This window comes from Anabrus simplex, chromosome 2, assembly GCF_040414725.1.
Source record: "Anabrus simplex isolate iqAnaSimp1 chromosome 2, ASM4041472v1, whole genome shotgun sequence".
Classification (NCBI taxonomy): Eukaryota; Metazoa; Arthropoda; class Insecta; order Orthoptera; family Tettigoniidae; genus Anabrus; species Anabrus simplex.
This window is the reverse complement of record NC_090266.1, coordinates 279,676,090-279,694,050: the sequence shown is the minus strand read 5'-3', so window position 1 is coordinate 279,694,050 and position 17,961 is coordinate 279,676,090.

The window sequence follows — 17,961 nt, the reverse complement described above, 5'->3', positions numbered from 1 at the left end:
TATGGGAAAGAGTTCTTTCTGATTACATTAAACATGTTTGCGAAATTAATAACTGGTTCGATTTAAGGCATTTCGGGTTTAAGAAAGGTTATTCCACTGAAGCTCAACTTGTAGGATTCCAGCAAGGTAAAACAGATATCTTGGATTCAGGAGGTCGAATGGATTGTATCGCAATTAACCTGTTTACGGCATTTGATAGGTTGGATCATGGAAGACTACTGATAAAAATTAGTGAAATTGGACTTCACAAAGAGTGACTGAATGGACTGAATATTTCTAGAAAATAGATCTCAGAGAAATAGAGTAGGCGGAGATTTATCTGAGCCTGTAATAATTAATAGTGGAATTCCTCAAGGCAGTATTATTGGACATTTATATTTTCTTGTATACATAAATGATATGAGTAAAGAAGTGGAATCAGAGATAAGGCTTTTTGCGGATGATCTTATTCTGTATAGAATAATAATTAAGTTACAAGATTGTGAGCAACTGGAAAATGACCTCTATAATGTTGTGAGATGGACGTTAGGCAATGGTATGATGATAAACGGGGTTAAAAATCAGATTGTGAATTTAACAAATAGACTGAATGTTTCTTATGGGAATCATTGTATGTACCTGTGTGTTAATATAAGGAAAGGTCTTCGTTGGGGTAATCACATAAACAGCATTGTAAATAAAGGTTGTAAACGCTGCACATGGTTATTAGGGTGTTTAGGGGTTGTAGTAGGATGTAAAGGAGAGGGCATAGAAGTCTCTGGTAAGACCCCAACTAGAGTATGGTTCTTGTGTATAAGACCCCCACGAGGATTACTTTATTCGAGAACTGGACAAAATCCAAAGCATAGCAGTTCGTTTTGTTATGGGTGATTTCCGACAAAAGTGTAGCGTTAAAAGTGTTGCAAAGTTTCTGCTGGGAAGACTTGGTAGAAGGGAGACGAGCTGCTCGACTAAGCGGTATGTTGCGAGCTGTCAGTGGCGAGATGGCATGGAACGACGCTAGTAGACGAATCATTTTGTGTGGTGTCTTTATAAGGAGGGAAGTTCACAGTTTGAAGATAAAGTTGGAATTCAAGAGGACAAATTGGGGCAAATATTCGTTTATAGGAAGGGGAGTTAGGGATTGGTATAATTTACCAAGGGAGATGTTCATTAAATTTCCAATATCTTTGAAATCATTTAAGAAAAGGCTAGAAAAACAACAGGTAGGGAGTCTGCCACCTTGGCGACTGGCCTAAATGAAGATCAGTAGTGATTGAACGAAGAGATAAATGCTAAGTTAGGAATGAAATCTTTGGATGAAGCTGTGCGTATTAATTGGCTTCTGTGGAGGGGTCTTGAGAAGTGAATGGAGGGGGATAGGTTACGTCGGAGAATAATGCACTCGGCCATGGAGGGTAATAGAAATAGAGGAGGACCATGACAGTGGTGGTTCGATAAGTTTTCAATGATTAGAAGTATGAGGAATGGAACTAAATGAGGCCATGGTGTTGTTACAAAGAGCGGATTTTGGAGGTGCGTAACCAATTCGCAGAGGCTTGCAGACTGAACCCTGGAAGGCGTAACAGTCTGTAATGCGGATGCCTGCATGAATGTTATATAATAAATGTATGCATTGCATACGTACTTTTTAGTTGTTAAAAATGAAGCCACCGAGCTCGATAGCTGCAGTCGCTTAAGTGCGGCCAGTATCCAGTATTCGGGAGATAGTAGGTTCGAACCCCACTGTCGGCAGCCTTGAAAATGGTTTTCCGTGGTTTCCCATTTTCACACCAGGCAAATGCTGGGGCTGTACCTTCATTAAGGCCACGGCCGCTTCCTTCCCACTCCTAGCCCTTCCTTGTCCCATCGTCGCCATAAGACCTATCTGTGTCGGTGCGACGTAAAGCAACTAGCAAAAAAAAAAAAAAAAATGTAGCCAGTCTTTCCAGCGTCGACTCAGTTAATATATACCGGTATATATAAGTTGTAGGTTTTATAATTAGTGTTCGACAGTGTGTGATGTCTAAGTGGAGTGTGTATATTTGGTACGACAGGTTGCCATTATTCCTACTGATTGTGATGTTTGAAACATGTATTTTTCTTGTTAGTTTGTGGTTCCACTGTGAGTTTTATAACCGAATGTTATAGGTATGTTGTAGTGTTGTAGTTGTTATAATTAGTGTTCGACTGACTGTAAAGCATTAAAGTTATATACGTACGAAGGCCTATGGTTACTAATATAAGTGAAGGGGAATACTAAATGTGATAAATTGAAAAATGAATATTATGCACACTGCCCAAGTCATTTTCCAATGATAACTCGGTACCATTATCTAAATATGATAGTTTTTGAGCGGAAATGTAAAATCATAAACATTGACAAATCCATTACAATTAATAGGAAATGATTAGAACTAAAGCTCATCCTCAAATATGTACATTTTTTGTCATGTTTACGGGTGTGTTATAGTGTTACATTTCGTGTTTCGAAGAACTGTTAAACTATAAGTTACATTAACGGAGTCGACACTGGAAAAGAATGGTTCCCTCCTTAAATAAAATAAAGTAAAAAGGACGGAAGTCACGTTCCAAACGTTTGGATTTCACCTGAAAGTGTCGCTTCATTGATTTCCTAAGAGATCTTCCTTTATATGACCCCGTTGCACTTGCTAGATGCATTTCATTTCGTATCATGGCTCCAAATTTTCAGTCGTACATAATTCCATCCTCTTTCAACAGATATTCTTTCCACAAAGACAAGAACGAAACTAATTTACCGAATCGTTTTCCTGTAGTCTCTCAAAGGTTCAGTTTCTATAAATTCCGTCTATCGCTTGGCATTAACATATCACTTGGTTTTCCGTGGTTTCCCATTTTCACACCAGACAAATGCTGGGGCTGTACCTCAGTTAAGGCCACGGCCACTTCCTTCCAATTCCTAGGCCTTTCCTGTCCTATCGTCGCCGTAAGACCTGTCTGTGTTGATGCAACGTAAAAGCAACTGCAAAAAAAAGGTTCAAGAGTAGGAGTAAATTTCCATTGACCGGGCAACCAATCAATCAATCAATCAATCAATCAATCAATCAATCAATCAATCAATCAATCAATCAATCAATCAATCAATCAATCAATCAATCAATCAATCAATCAATCAATCAATCAATCAATCAATCAATCAATCAATCAATCAATCAATCACTACTGCTCTGCATTTAGGGCAGTCGCCCAGGTGGCAGATTCCCCTATCTGTTGTTTTCCTAGCCTTTTCTTAAATGATCGCAAATAAATTGGAAAATTATAGAACATTTATCTTGGTAAGGTATTCCAATCCCTAACTCCCCTGCCTATGAACGAATATTTGCCCCAATTTGTCCTGTTGAATTCCAACTTTATCTTCATATTGTGATCTTTCCTACTTTTAAAGACACCACTCAAACTTAATCGTCTACTGATGTCCTCCCACGCCATCTCTCCTCTGACAGCTCGGAACATACCATTTAATCGAGCAGCTCGTCTCCTTTCTCCCAAATCTTCCCAGCCCAAACTTTGCAACATCTGCTATATCTTGCTGAAATCCTAGGGCGAATTGGCCGTGCGGTTAGTAGCGCGCAGCTGCGAGCTTGCATTCGGGAGATGGTGGGTTCGAAAATCACTGTCGGCAGCCCTGAAAATGCTTTTCCGTGGTTTCCCATTTTCATACGAGACAAATGCTGGGGCTGTACCTTAAGGCCACGGCCGCTTCCTTCCCATTCCTAGGCCTTTCCTATCCCATCGCCGCCTTAAGATATCTGTGTCGGTGCGACGTAAAACTAATAGCAAAAAAAAAGTCATTGTTCGACTATCACCTCTAACTCGATTTTCAACAATGGTCCTCTACTCTATGTGAAGTTAAATAGCAGTGACTCAAGAGGTGACAAACGTTGCGTCGAGTGTTGAAACTTACACTGTTCTGTATGTATCACTGTGGGAAAATAGGTATAGAATATGGAGGAGTCCGTAAAGTGACTGAGCGGGTAATATTGGATAAACACTAGTTCAGTGTGGCATCGGCGCTCTTCCGATTTGGTTTGTGGGATCGAATCCTAGCGCAACCATCTGGCTTTGAATATTGCTTAAATGCGGGAAACTCGGGTCGGTATTTCAATTTAACCCCTTTGTAGGGGATACGATGATTGTAAGTAAAGTAGTGGCAATATTGATCGAACGCAATATTTAATTAACTAAAAAGAACATTTGCATTACATTCCTTCAATGTAGTCACCCGTACATTACATTTTCCAAATGTCGAAAAACCGTTGGGGACCTTTGGTAAGGCGTCCTCTGTCGATGACAGCAACGGTGCGCACTACTGCGCGGAGTAGAGGTGCCACATACGGAAATCAGCGGCCTCGGAGGGGTTGCAGGACCTCCCAATGCCACGGTTGCAATAAGAGCTTGACATCGTTTGCGACAGGTCATGCAACACGATAGGGCGATCGCCTCCCGATAAACGTGGATGTTTGCGGAGCACAGCTGGACGCAGATGACGCTCTAGAAATCAGCAGTAGTAGTCACTGTTGACGGTTTGTCCCTCAGGAGCAGCACTCGTAAGAATAACACTCTCCCAGTCGTGTGCCATAATCAGCATAAACTTCACCCGACTGGGTTCGTGTCGAAATTTCTGTGGACGTGGCGAACCTGGGTGACGCCATTCATTCGATTGGCGCTTGAATTCAGACTCGTAGGCTCGTGCCCACGTCTCATCAATGGCGACAATACGCTGCACGTTGCGGTATTTCTCTAGGTGATGCCAGCCAGTGCATATCGGTGCTACTTCTGTACATCGGTGAGTTGATGAGGAACCCAACGGGACGCATTATTCCTCGTGTTACGACATTTCATCAGTATGTGCTACACAGTTTTATGACTGAGACGAATCTCTACTGATAATTTCCGGACAGTCAATCGATGATCTATGGAAACGAGACCTCTCACGATGTGAATCTGATCATGAGGAATAGATGGCCGACTTGTGCGGTGCAAATCCGCAGTCTCGTTCCGACTCGCACGAAACGCCTTGACCCATCATGCAACAATTCTATTCGGTAATGCATGACCGCTACAGGCTTCACATAATGCTCCATAACATTCTGATGCATTTTTGACACGGACAACCTCTTTTTTAATCCACGAACGCTGATTACCTTTTGAACATACATTCTTTAGAGCGGTGAAATCAACACTTTTCACTTCAACGCCACACAGCAACAACACTCCCAACTGCACGCCCGTCAAATGCACACTACACATGGACAACAGTGCCACCTGACCGCTCTCATATCCTATTTGCGCATGCCCGATCTTCTGCGAGTGTCTGGACTACACTGCCACTACTTAATTTACAGCCCTTGTGTTATGGTGCATTTAGTATTTAGTATTTATTATTATTGAACCTAACAGGCGCTCAGCCCAAATACATGTTCACAATGCAAACAACTTACAACAAAAGGAAAAAAGGAAAAACACGGGACTCCTTGGGCATGCCATGAGGTCCATCAGATACTCCGGAAACGTGACACTCCCTAGGGAGGGTCACCACAGCAGTCATCCTCAGTCCCTACATGTCACGTCCATCAACTCCGCTTGATATTAAGAGAAACCAAACTACTACTACTACTACTACTACTACTACTACTGCTGTCCGGCCATGTCATCCCCCCTGGTGAGAAGAAGACCGCCTTCCCAGTGATGACACGACCGGCTCTATCCGTGGGGCCCAACGAAAGACCCCAACAAACCCTACCAGTTGACATTGCACCTCTCTCACCCTTCCTTTTGCGACCGGCCTTGTGAGGCTGAAACCGCTCTACTCCTGTACCCCGCCTCTCTCCCTCCTCGTTCTGCATATATCTCTCTCTTTTATAGTATGGTGCAGTAATCGTAGCGAAGGTGACGAAGGACACAACGGTGCCGAAACGAGTCCGCGTCACATACAGCTGTGTTCCCTTGGTCAGTGTACGAGTCTCTACCACTACGTACTCCACTCCCACAACTAGTCACGCTCTCTATGTCGTGACGACCAAGGTCGCACGTACAGCCAATCTCACCGCCCGCATCCGAAGATCTATCACGCTTTTACAATCACAAATTTGTCTTCGAAACGAGGTACTTCAATGACATGCCGCTTGGTAATCCTGTCTTCTGTTCCTTCATATATAACCGTCCTGATATCATTGAAATTATTTCAGATACACTCTGTATAAAAAGTGGAATTTGTTCTCAATGGCTGTGAACTCCTAATGTATTTAGGCTCTCAGCAGGGGACGTAGCGTATGCTCAATCAACCTGATTGACGACGGTGATTTCTCTTCGTTCTCTGGAAGACTGAGAGGCGAGCAGGTGAGCAGAACGAGCTCCCTGGATCTGGTCAATACCTAGCCGATGCCATACTAAACAATGTGAGACTTCGACCAGAGAGAGTGCGCAAACATATGCCGAGTACAGCACTGGTGATGCTACAACAAATACAGTATTTGAATTCCTACGTCAATGAACATAGTTTATATGGAGTGGGATGTGATATGTTTGTTATCAATATGATTCCGATTCCACGAAAGAACAATCTCACCCGCTCATTTGACGGAAATTAAGTGGAAGAACGTAGCAATCATTTCATTATCGAATTCCGTGTTCCTCATTCTCTTTACAGAGTTTGTAACTTACGATCCCACTGGGAATATGTGTTTTATTACTTTTGCTACATCATTATCGGCTACATCATATTACTTTGCACTCTTAATTTGTGATATCAAATCAAATCAAATCAAATCAAAGTCTCTTTATTTGCAAATGAGGTGTCTACCTCGGTGGCAAATGGTACACTAAAATACATTATTGTCAAGCACTAAATTTTAAATTAACAAGAGGCAAAGAAAATTTTTCTAGAATACAATATTATACAATTTACGCTAATAATTTGTTCTATTAAACACATACATCATCCTTAATAAATTTATATTGTTTACAAAATTCTACTTATAATATCTTACAAACATAGTCAACTCATATACAGTATGTGAAATTACTTCTAATAATAATATACAACTGGTATAAGATTAAAATTAACATTGAATTTATTTACATATTTATATTTTACCCATTTTGGAACATAAGTAGCATAACGACCTGCTGCGTCTTAACCAGAGCCCTTTTTGCTACCACTTTTCAGAGTTCCTGAAGGGCCTTCACAGCTACCGTAGCGGTCCCAGGGCCCTCGAAGTCCCCACTGTACTTCACCCCTACAGGCAGTCCCCTACTTGGGTTGTCCAAACTCCATAGACCAGGGGATGGAATTAATTTAATCACACATTTTTTATTTACAATATCCTGCACTGGTCGAATGCCCTCTAACATTTCATTTATTTTCTCTGTTGTTGTTTATTCTCTTCTTGAATATCTGTACAGATTTTGGAAAAGGATCAAACACTACCCCTGGTAAACTGTTCCACTCCTTCACGCCCTTCCCAATGAATGAAAATTTACCCCAATCGCTTCTGCTAAAAATTCCTTCTAATTTTGTACTTGTGGTCAGTTCTACCAGTATAATTATTTTCCAACTGAAGCCTCTCACGGATATCTCTCCATGCTTCTTCTCCTGTATAGGCTCTATATAATCCTATAAGTCTAGTTTTCTCCCTTCTCTTACTTAAAGGTTCCCAACCAAGTTCCTTTAACATTTCTGATACACTACTCTTTCTCCTGAAATCCCCTGTTACAAACCTTGCTGCTTTCCTCTGCACACCATCTAGTTCTTTTATTAGGTATTCTTGGTGAGGATCCCAAACACTGTTTGCATATTCCAATAATGGACGAACCATACTTAAGTAACTTTTTTTTAAATTCTTTGTTGCATCCTTTAAGTAGCCTCATTATGACATGTAACGATCTGTATGCTTTCCCAACAATGTCATCAACATGACCCTTCCAGTGCAAATTACTTTCAAATCTCACACCTAAGTATTTGCACTTGCCATCTTTTGGGATAACTACCTCATCCAAAGTATATTCAAAATCAGTTTTAAAGCTCCTGTTTGTAAATGTTGTAACAGTTGATTTGCTTCCATTAACCTTCATATTATTTTCTTCAACCCATTCTTGGATACTCTCAATGTCCCTTTGTAATTCTGAGCAATCCTCAATGTTATTTATTTCCCTATAAACAATTATGTCATCTGCATACAATCTTATTTTCGATGTTATATTGTTCCCTAAATCATTTGCGTATATTAAGAAAAGTAACGGACCGATTATACTACCCTGTGCAATTCCCTTCCAAACTTTCTCTTCCTGTGATATATAATTTCCTACTTTGACTTTCTGAACCCTCGAATTTAGAAATGTTCTTATCCAACGTATAACCCTTACGTCCAGTCCTATTCCCTCCAATTTCTTTAATAATATTCCATGTTCCACTCCATCAAAGGCTTTGGAAAGATCTATGGCTATGCAATCTAACTGGCCTCCTGAATCCAACTGATCTGATATGTCCTGCTGAAATCCCACCAGTTGTGCCTCACAAGAAAATTTCTTTCTAAATCCATACTGGCTCCTCATGAACCAATTTTTATCATCACATATCCCTCTGATGTACTTTGCTATTAAACTCTCCAGTATTTTACAAACTATACTGGTCAGGCTGATTGGTCTGTAGTTCTCTGGTTTCCTTTTATCACCCTTTCCTTTATAAATTGGTATTATTATAGATTCCTTCCATTACTTTGGTATTACACTATTATTTATGATATAGTCAAAGAGAAATTTTAAATAAGGCACTATATACCACCCCATCGTCTTTAATATCTCCCCAGTAATTTGATCACTTCCTGCTGCTTTTCCTTGCTGAAGCAGTTGGATTTCTCTGAAAATATCTTCATTTGTGAATGAGAAGCTTCTTGTTTCCCTATGTGTCTCTCCATCTTCTGTTATGGTTTCCAAGTCCTGACAATCTTCTACTGAATCTCTGAATTCCCTACTGAAGAGGTTTGCTTTCTCAGTATCTGTTAAATAGTGTTCACCCCCTTCTCCCACCATTGTAGGAATTTGGATTCCTTTTCCTTTTTGATTCCTAATATCTGAATACAGCTTTTTCCATTTCCCTTTGTGTTCATTACCCTCTTGAAGAATGCCATTCATATAATTATCTTTTGCTTCCTTTTTCACTCTATTCAGTTCCCTCATTAGCTGTTTTCTAGTTTCTCTATTCTCCCTACCCTCTTTGATTTTCCTGTTTACTATTCTACATTTTCTTTTTAATTTTCTTATTTCCCTTGTATAATAAACAGTGTCTGAGGTCATTTTACCCTTCTTAACAGGTACAAATCTCTTCTCTCCTTCCCAAATGATTCCTTTAAATTTAGCCCAAAGTGTATCCACATTACTCCCTTCACTTATCCAACAACTGAATTGTGATTTAAGGTAAGTCCCAAATTCATCAACTTTAGTTTTTCTGTATAATTTCTTGTCTTGTGTGACCCTCTTATTAAGCCTTTTTGGTACCAGTCCTACATCCATTATTACAGCCTTATGGTCACCTATTCCTTCAATTACCTCAGTTTTATCAACAATTTCCCATGGTTTAACCAAGAATACATCTAGTAAGTTATTGAGACGAGTCGGTTCTTGTACTACTTGTGTAAATCCTCCCTCCCAAATTAACTTATTTGCCAGTTTCTGTTCATGGGCTTCACTTGCAGCTCCATTCCATTCAACTTCAGGCAAGTTTAGATCTCCCCCAATTATTACCATATCATGATTATTGTTTTTATGAGTATAATCTATTATTTTCTCAAATATTTCCATGTCTCTTTCCTCTCTTCCAGGCCTATATGTTCCTATAATTCCCACCTCCTTCATATTATGACAAACTAATTTTATCCCTAATATTTCATCCCTTTCATCGGTAAACCATTCATGTGAACAATAAGTTTCCCTCACCAGAATAAACACCCCCCCTCCCTTTTTATCTCCTCGGTCTCTACGATAGACTGTGTACCCTTCTGGAAATACTTCTCTATTACCCACCCCTTCTCTCAACCATGATTCTACTCCTATCACCACATCAGTCTCATAAGATTCCATCAATGTACCGAATTTTAATTGTTTATTTACTACACTCTGACAGTTTACCAAGAGCAATCTCAGACCTCCTTCCTCCCTAAAACTTGACTGTTGCAATTGGGTAACGTTTGACTCATGAGTTGAGAACGTCCCTGGAACCCAGATCCTTGTACATAGATCTTGATTTAAGGGTCTGGGTTTTCTGGCAAGTTTCCCTGTATGTGCCAGTTTAGTGGTATGGGTTTTCTTAAGTACAGATTAGTTTGCAAATCTCTGTTGATAATTGTAGCAATTTGTCTACAGAGATTTGCTTTTCCATTACCATTCAGATGTAACCCATGCCTAGTAAACATTTGCCTGCCAAGACCTAAAGTATCTACTACATAGACATTTCTAAAACTCTTACATAATCTCTTGATTTTATTATGTTATTTTATTATGTTAATGAATTCTGAATTCTGATAAATTTACAGCTTAATACGTGTAACTATCTACTATATACCTATCCTGAACCGCGTAAATTCAATATACTCGTAAATTCGATATCCATCATTAGAATTCGGTGAGCAAGCATAAACATGTCATGTAATGCTTTAAATTCAACTATTGCATCAACCGAGATGAAATTGAAGGGCTAATTTGAATTCTGTCGTAACAGATAAATCCTGGGGCTGTATCTTAATTAAGGCCACTTCCTTCCTACTCCTAATGCTTTCCTATTCCATCGTCGCGATAAGAACTATCTGATGCGGTGCGACATAAGGCAACTTGTAAAAATGTATGCTGATGACCGTTGATGAAATTCGAAGAATTATTCCGTTTATCGTGATAGAAGTTGAAACGTTTAGGTATTGCCAGCTATATTTAATGCTTAATCATACTATTCATTGACGTTACGAACGGAAAGTGAGGTTTTATGTATGAGATAAGATAAACTTAATTTCGAAGCGAATCAGTGAAACACTTTCGCTATAGTATCATACAAAATTTTATTTCATACTACGCTGAATCTATTTGTAATTAAATAACATTAAGATAAACAGATTATGCTCACTTCAGGGCTCGCCATTTAAACAGTCGATACATCCATGAAACAATAGATATTATTCTACAACCAGTCGACAGATGTATTGACTCGCCCTCATAGCAGACATATGTTAGGTATCTCAGTGACTGTTTTACATGCATTAAAAATCGTTTCTGCTTGTTTCAATTGGTAGGAGTTGAATATTGTGAGAAACTACAGTATGTTAATCAATCAATCAATCAATCAATCAATCAATCAATCAATCAATCAATCAATCAATCAATCAATCAATCAATCAATCAATCAATCAATCAATCAATCAATCAATCAATCAATCAATCAATCAATCAATCAATCACCAGTGATCTCCATTTACGGCCGTTGCACAGGTGGCAGATTCTCTATTATGTGTTTACCTAGTTTTCTCATGAATGGTTTCAAAGAGTTGAAAGTTTGTTGAACATCTTCCTTGGATATGAAAGATTATTATTATTATTATTATTATTATTATTATTATTGTTTCCGACTCGTTGGCTGAACGGTCAGCGTACTGGCCTTCGGTTCAGAGGGTCCCGGGTTCGATTCCCGGCCGGGTCGGGGATTTTAACCTTCATTGGTTAATTCAAATGGCCCGGGGGCTGGGTTTTTTGTTGTCCCCAACATCCCTGCAACTCACACACCACACATAACACTATCCTCCACCACAATAACACGCAGTTACCTACATATTGCAGATGCCGCCCACCCTCATCGGAGGGTCTGCCTTACAAGGGCTGCACTCGGCTAGAAATAGCCACACGAAATTAAATTATTATTATTATGATTATTATGATGATGATTGTTACCGTGTTTTAGCGGTAGGTAGAGGCGTAAGAAGGTGCGGGCGTGAATGGGTTTCAAACTACGGAATCAAAGTTAATGTAAAAGTAATTTAAAATTTAACTAGGTTATATTTTCTTTTCAAAAACAAAGCAATAACAGACATGGCAGGTACAATGTAGCAAAACAAGGGGAGATACAATATTTACAGGTTTTGGGCTTCACGCCCTGACTTCTGCGATCAGCTCAGTTTTACCACAAACACAAGTTTTAACAGAGGGGCAGAAAACCCCATTCATCCCTAGGAGCCCCTGGCTCCGAATTACACAGAAAAGCCTCCACGAGGCATATGACACTCCATTTTCAAAAGAGCGATCCGCTCTTAAAATTTAAGCCTCTCAAAGGCCAAACCAAACTCTACCTTCAAGCTGTCCTTTAAGGACGTATTCACAGGGGTAAAATACCCAACCTACAGAGGTCTATTACATGAAAAGAAGGTTGATTACATGACCTCTAAAATAACAATTTGAGAGGAGGCGATCTTGCACTCCTAATACACTTTGTTTTTTTTAAAACCTAATCTGGCTCTGGGCCGCTAACGCAAGGGCTAATCCCATACTACAGAGGTGACTTAGAGAAGAACACTTTACATTACATAAACGAAGAATAGTTCGAGAAAATAAGTTCACCTCAAAACAAATGTGAGTGGGAGCTCGAGAGGGTTAGCACTCTCTATCCCAATATGTAGCTTTACAAGAAAAAGATGAAAAGAGTAATTACATTTTAGGAAAAGGTTACATGATGGAAATGCTTCGAACCCGCCGCGAGTGTTAAACTGCCGACCTAGCAAGAAAAGAAGTTATTAATAGGCCATTACCTGGTGTTGAACGGCTGAAGAAGAAAGAGGCGCTTCCCGCCTCCTGCTATGTACTTAATACACTGAAAGATGGAACAGAAGTGGCCCGGAGACCCCAAAATCAGCAGTTTATATCCTCTCGCGGAAGATTCTAGGCGTTAGGGGAAATAAAACACCCTCCCTCAAAGTTTTTATTGGTTCGGGAAAAGAAACCCCTACATAGAGGAAAAGAAACACATTATTGGTGGAAAATTAATTAAAGAAATTCGGGATTGGCTAGATCCAAACTAAGGGGAAAAAGAGGGGTATACAGCCAACTTAAACAATGACAGAAGGAAATTTAACAAAGAACAAACTCTTGAAATAAAAATTTCTCCAACAAAATAGTTCTTTAACTCCGCACTAGGTCGCACTATTGTTGATCTTCAGTAGTGTCCTCTAGAAGAGAAAGTTCACACTTCTTACTTCAAGCGAAACAAAAACACATCAAAAGTGACACAGTTCAAAAACTCAAAATTTTCCACGTGGTGACATCTTCTGAGAAAGTAGAGAATTAATAGAATAGATAAAGTTCAACCTTCCTCCAGAAGAGGAGTTTCAACTGGCGCAACTTTTAAATAAACAGAGTAGAGGTGTACCGCCCGGTACAGACCTCCCCCCCCCCAAAAGTTCCTCCAGGGGTGACACATGAAATCAGTTTGAAACAAAGTCCAAGTAATGATGTTGATACGAAGATAGATAGCAGAAGCATTTACAAGATTTCTTAATTCAGTTTCAAAATATTGTTGTTGCAGGTGAATGAAAGTCTTTCTGTTGTAGTAGTTGAATTTCTGAAGATAAACCTTTAATGCTTAAAAGTGAAGAAAAGTTTTGCAATGTCCACCAAGTATTGTTGTTAAATTCCCAAATGTAGTTATCTCTTATAGTAACTGTCCATGTAGTTGATGTTGATGAAGTTGGATGGCCGGACCGGCCGTTGCAACTTGCGTCCAAAAGGAGGCCGCTCGGACCCCTTAAGTACCCTGAGATACCGCTCGCCCGCACTATGAGGGGAGCAGAGGTGTTGAAGTACGCCGCGCCCGCGGTGAACAGATACAGGCTGCGGGCATGTAGCAGGTCGTGCGCCGCACATCAGCCTTGGCCGGGGGGAGAGCTCCGGCTCGCCGTGCACATGTCGTCCTCGCTGGAGAGGAGGGGGCCCATCCCCCTCCCCAGTCGCTGCACGGCGCTGCGCGGCTGCGGGGGCGCTGAAACATTAAAGCTAGGCGGCAGAATTGTGTTGGACTATCATCTTCTTTGAGGGTACAGGCTTGTGGAGAGGTGAGGGGCCAGCGGCGTGCAGATATTCATGGTATTCATTAAGCCACTGTGTAGAGTGGAGCAGGAGACGGGAGCGTGGTAATGGCCGTGGCAAGAACAGGATGGCAGTTTAACGGGTCGGGGCAGGTTTTACACAAGGCTTACATCTAAAACCAAAATATTACAGAAGGGGCAGAATGCCTTAAAAGTGAAACTCAAAAAAAAAAAAAAAAAAAAATATAACCTTCATATCCTTTCAAAATAATATGAAGCAAGTTAGCACAGAAATTACACCGGTTTCACCTGGGACAGGTGAACTCTAAATATCCTCTCGGTGGCTGGATTACTTAGCAATAAGGTAACCGGCGTAAGAAAATCGAGAATGATACAAGGCCCATGAAATCTGGGGGCAAGCTTGCCCGCGGGAACAAAATTTTTGACCATAACCTGGTCACCTACCTTCAAAGTGGTGGGTCTCCGTCCACGATCATACCTTTCCCTAACCTTTTCATGAGACACTTTAAGATTGGCTTTAGCCTTCTTCCAAAGATCTTTAATGTTATCCGGATCTATTGTCTCGGGTAGAATGTCATTCAAAGACCAGAGGTTAGAGAGCGGCGAGTTGGGAACAAACTTGAACATCAAGGAAGCTGGAGTAAACTTGTGAGATTCATGAACCGCCGAATTCAAAGCAAAAGCTATCCAATGCAGGGACGTGTCCCACCTGGAAGGATCTTCATGATGATAGGCAATGAGTGCGGACCTGAGATTACGGTTAACCCGTTCAGCCAGAGATGGTTGGGGGTAATAAGCAGATGTAGTTACATGAGAGATGGACAAGTCAAAACAGAATTTACGAAACAGATTTGATGTAAAAGCTTTAGCATTATCAGATACAATGTATTGGCACGGACCAAAAGAAGCAAAAATAGAATTTAGGCAAGTAATGGTGGACTGAGCGGTAGCCAGCTTAGTCGGAAATAACCAGGAAAATCTTGTAAAACCATCTACACACACAAAGATGAACTTGTTGGCATTACCCTTTGACTGGGGGAAGGGTCCCACATAATCGATATACAGGCGTTCCATGGGGCGCGACGCTTGATGAGAAGACAAAAGGCCTACTTTAGTGGACATGGTGGGTTTACTGATCAAACAAGATTTACAAGCTTTTACAAGTTCCCGAATTTCACCGTCCATACCTTTCCAGATGAACATTTCACGAATCTTTTCACGAGTTTTAAAGATACCCAGATGCCCCCCCAATGGGGTCTCATGATAGTATTTGAAGATCATAGGTACAAGAACCGCTGGAACAACAACTTTCATCAACTTATCATGCCTCGAAGGGCAACATAGAACACCATTCCTCAGAACATAAGGGACAGCATGTTCCCCAGAAAGGGTTTCCATTATAGGAGCCAGCGTCGGATCTTCACGTTGGTATTTCTCAATATCCCTAAAAAGCATGGGAGCATCTGTTAGGATGGCATTAACCTCGGATAGTATGGACTCGGAAGGTGATGAACTGTCGACCGGTTCGTGGGTTTCGACGTCGTTGTGAAACATACGGCTGAGTCCATCAGCAACAACATTTTCGGTACCTCTGATATGTCGTACATCAAATTGGAAGGCAGAAATACGGATGGCCCAACGGGCTATACGACCAGTACGACGCGGCCTACCTAAGACCCAGCTTAAGGCTTGATTATCTGTCTCCAGGTCGAATTTGACATGTTCCAGATAGAGACGGAACTTTTCTAAGGCGAATAAGACTGCCAACCCTTCGAGCTCATAGATGGAATACTTGGCTTCTTGAGCCGATAGAGTCTTAGATGCATAGGCGATGGGACGCCTCCCTAGTTCAGTCTCTTGAAGAAGGACTGCAGCTACAGCTGACGACGACGCGTCCGTTTGGACGATGAATTTCTTCGAGAAATCAGGCATAGCAAGTACAGGGGCATTACAGAGAGCTAATTTAAGATCTTCGAAAGCGGCTTGTTGGGAAGGTCCCCACTCGAATTTGATGCCTTTCCTACGAAGAAGGTTTAAGGGCGCCGCTCTATTAGCGAAGTTAGGAATAAACTTCCTGAAGAAATTCACCATACCAATGAATCTAGCGATACCTTTGATGTCCTTAGGAGGTTTAAAATCACGGATGGCCTGTGTTCTAGAATGATCGACAGCTACCCCATCGGGAGACACAATATGCCCTAGGAATGACATAGAGGGCTTAGCAAAGGCAACCTTGGACAACTTGACAGTTAACCCAGCCTTACGAAGGCGATTGAGAACTTCTCGCAGATGATCTAGATGTTCTTCAAAAGTCTCGGAAAATACGACGACATCATCCAAGTAGTGATATAAGTACTCAAATTTGATGTCGGAGAAGACCCTATCTAGTAGCCTAGTGAGCACAGCTGCCCCCGTGGGGAGCCCGAAAGGCACGCGGTTGTATTCGTATAAATTCCAGTCCGTGGCAAACGCTGTAAGATGTTTAGACTCCTCGGCAAGGGGAATTTGATTATAGGCCTGATTCAAGTCCAAGATAGTGAAGAACTTGGCCTTTCGAAACCATGAAAAGCAAGAATGAAGGTCGGGAAGGGGCACAGATTGCAACACCACCTTCCGATTGAGAGCCCTGTAATCAATGACAGGCCTGAAGCCTCCTTGGGGTTTCGGGACTAGAAAAATAGGCGAAGAATACGCTGACTTAGAGGGCCTAATAATACCATCCTTCAACATCTGATCGATGATTTCTTTCAGAGCCTTCATTTTAGGTGGAGATAGCCTATACGGTGGAAAACGGACAGGAATTGAATCCGTGACCTCAATTTTGTATTCAATAAGGTCAGTAACACCAAGAGTATCAGAGAACACCTCGGGAAACGACTGACACAGTTTCCGAATACTATCAGCCTGCTCCTCAGGTAGATGTCTAAGGTCTAACAACATCTCATCCTGGGTTGGCGAAATAGATGAACATGATACAGAATTACACTTTAACAAGGGAATTCTACAATTGGACGCAAATTTGAATGTGCACGACCTACTCTGGAGATCGAGCACAAGACCAGTGTGAGAAATGAAGTCCGCTCCCAATATGATGGGGCAAGACAAACGCTTGGCCACAAACAATTTGATCTTCCATGTAAACTTAAAAACACGAATTTTGACCAGTAAGGAACCTAGAATTTCTAATGGAGATGAATTAGCCGAAACGTATTGAACAGGAGAAGAGACATAGTTAGGGAGTTTACAAACAGATTTCAATTTAGAATACCAATCAGCCGAAATAATGGAACAAACACTGCCTGAATCTAAGAGAGCTGTTATAGGCTCGTTATTTAACTCAATCTTAAGAAAAGGAACAGGTGCGGGGGTATCCGCCGCAATCCTAAGACACTCTTTAGGGCATTCAAAAGATGAATTTGAAGGCTGGTCGTTCTCTGCATTTACAACCTGTTTACTAGGGGCTGAGTCTCGGGAAGATGGATTAGTCGGCTCAGCCGACGCCACTAGTCACTTTTTATTATTGGCATAGCTGGAATTTGCACCAGAAGTTGAGCAGGAGGGGGTGCTATTTGAGTTTGGGCAATTCTTGGCGATATGTGAGAAGGCCCCACACTTAAAACAGCCTTGTGATGACCCTGCTCCATTCCTTGTCCCACTTGACTTGATCAGAGGACACTTATTCCGCAGATGGTCAGGCGACCCGCAAGCATAACATTTACGGGGATTGACTGGTCGGCGAGGTGGAGGCCGAGTGTTACTAAAGGAAGGCGGGGGTTCTTTCGCGACACGCAAAGAATCGGCGTATCTAACTCCTTCCGCTGAGACTGCCAATGCTTCAAGTTCCGAGAACGTTTGCGGGCACGCCGCG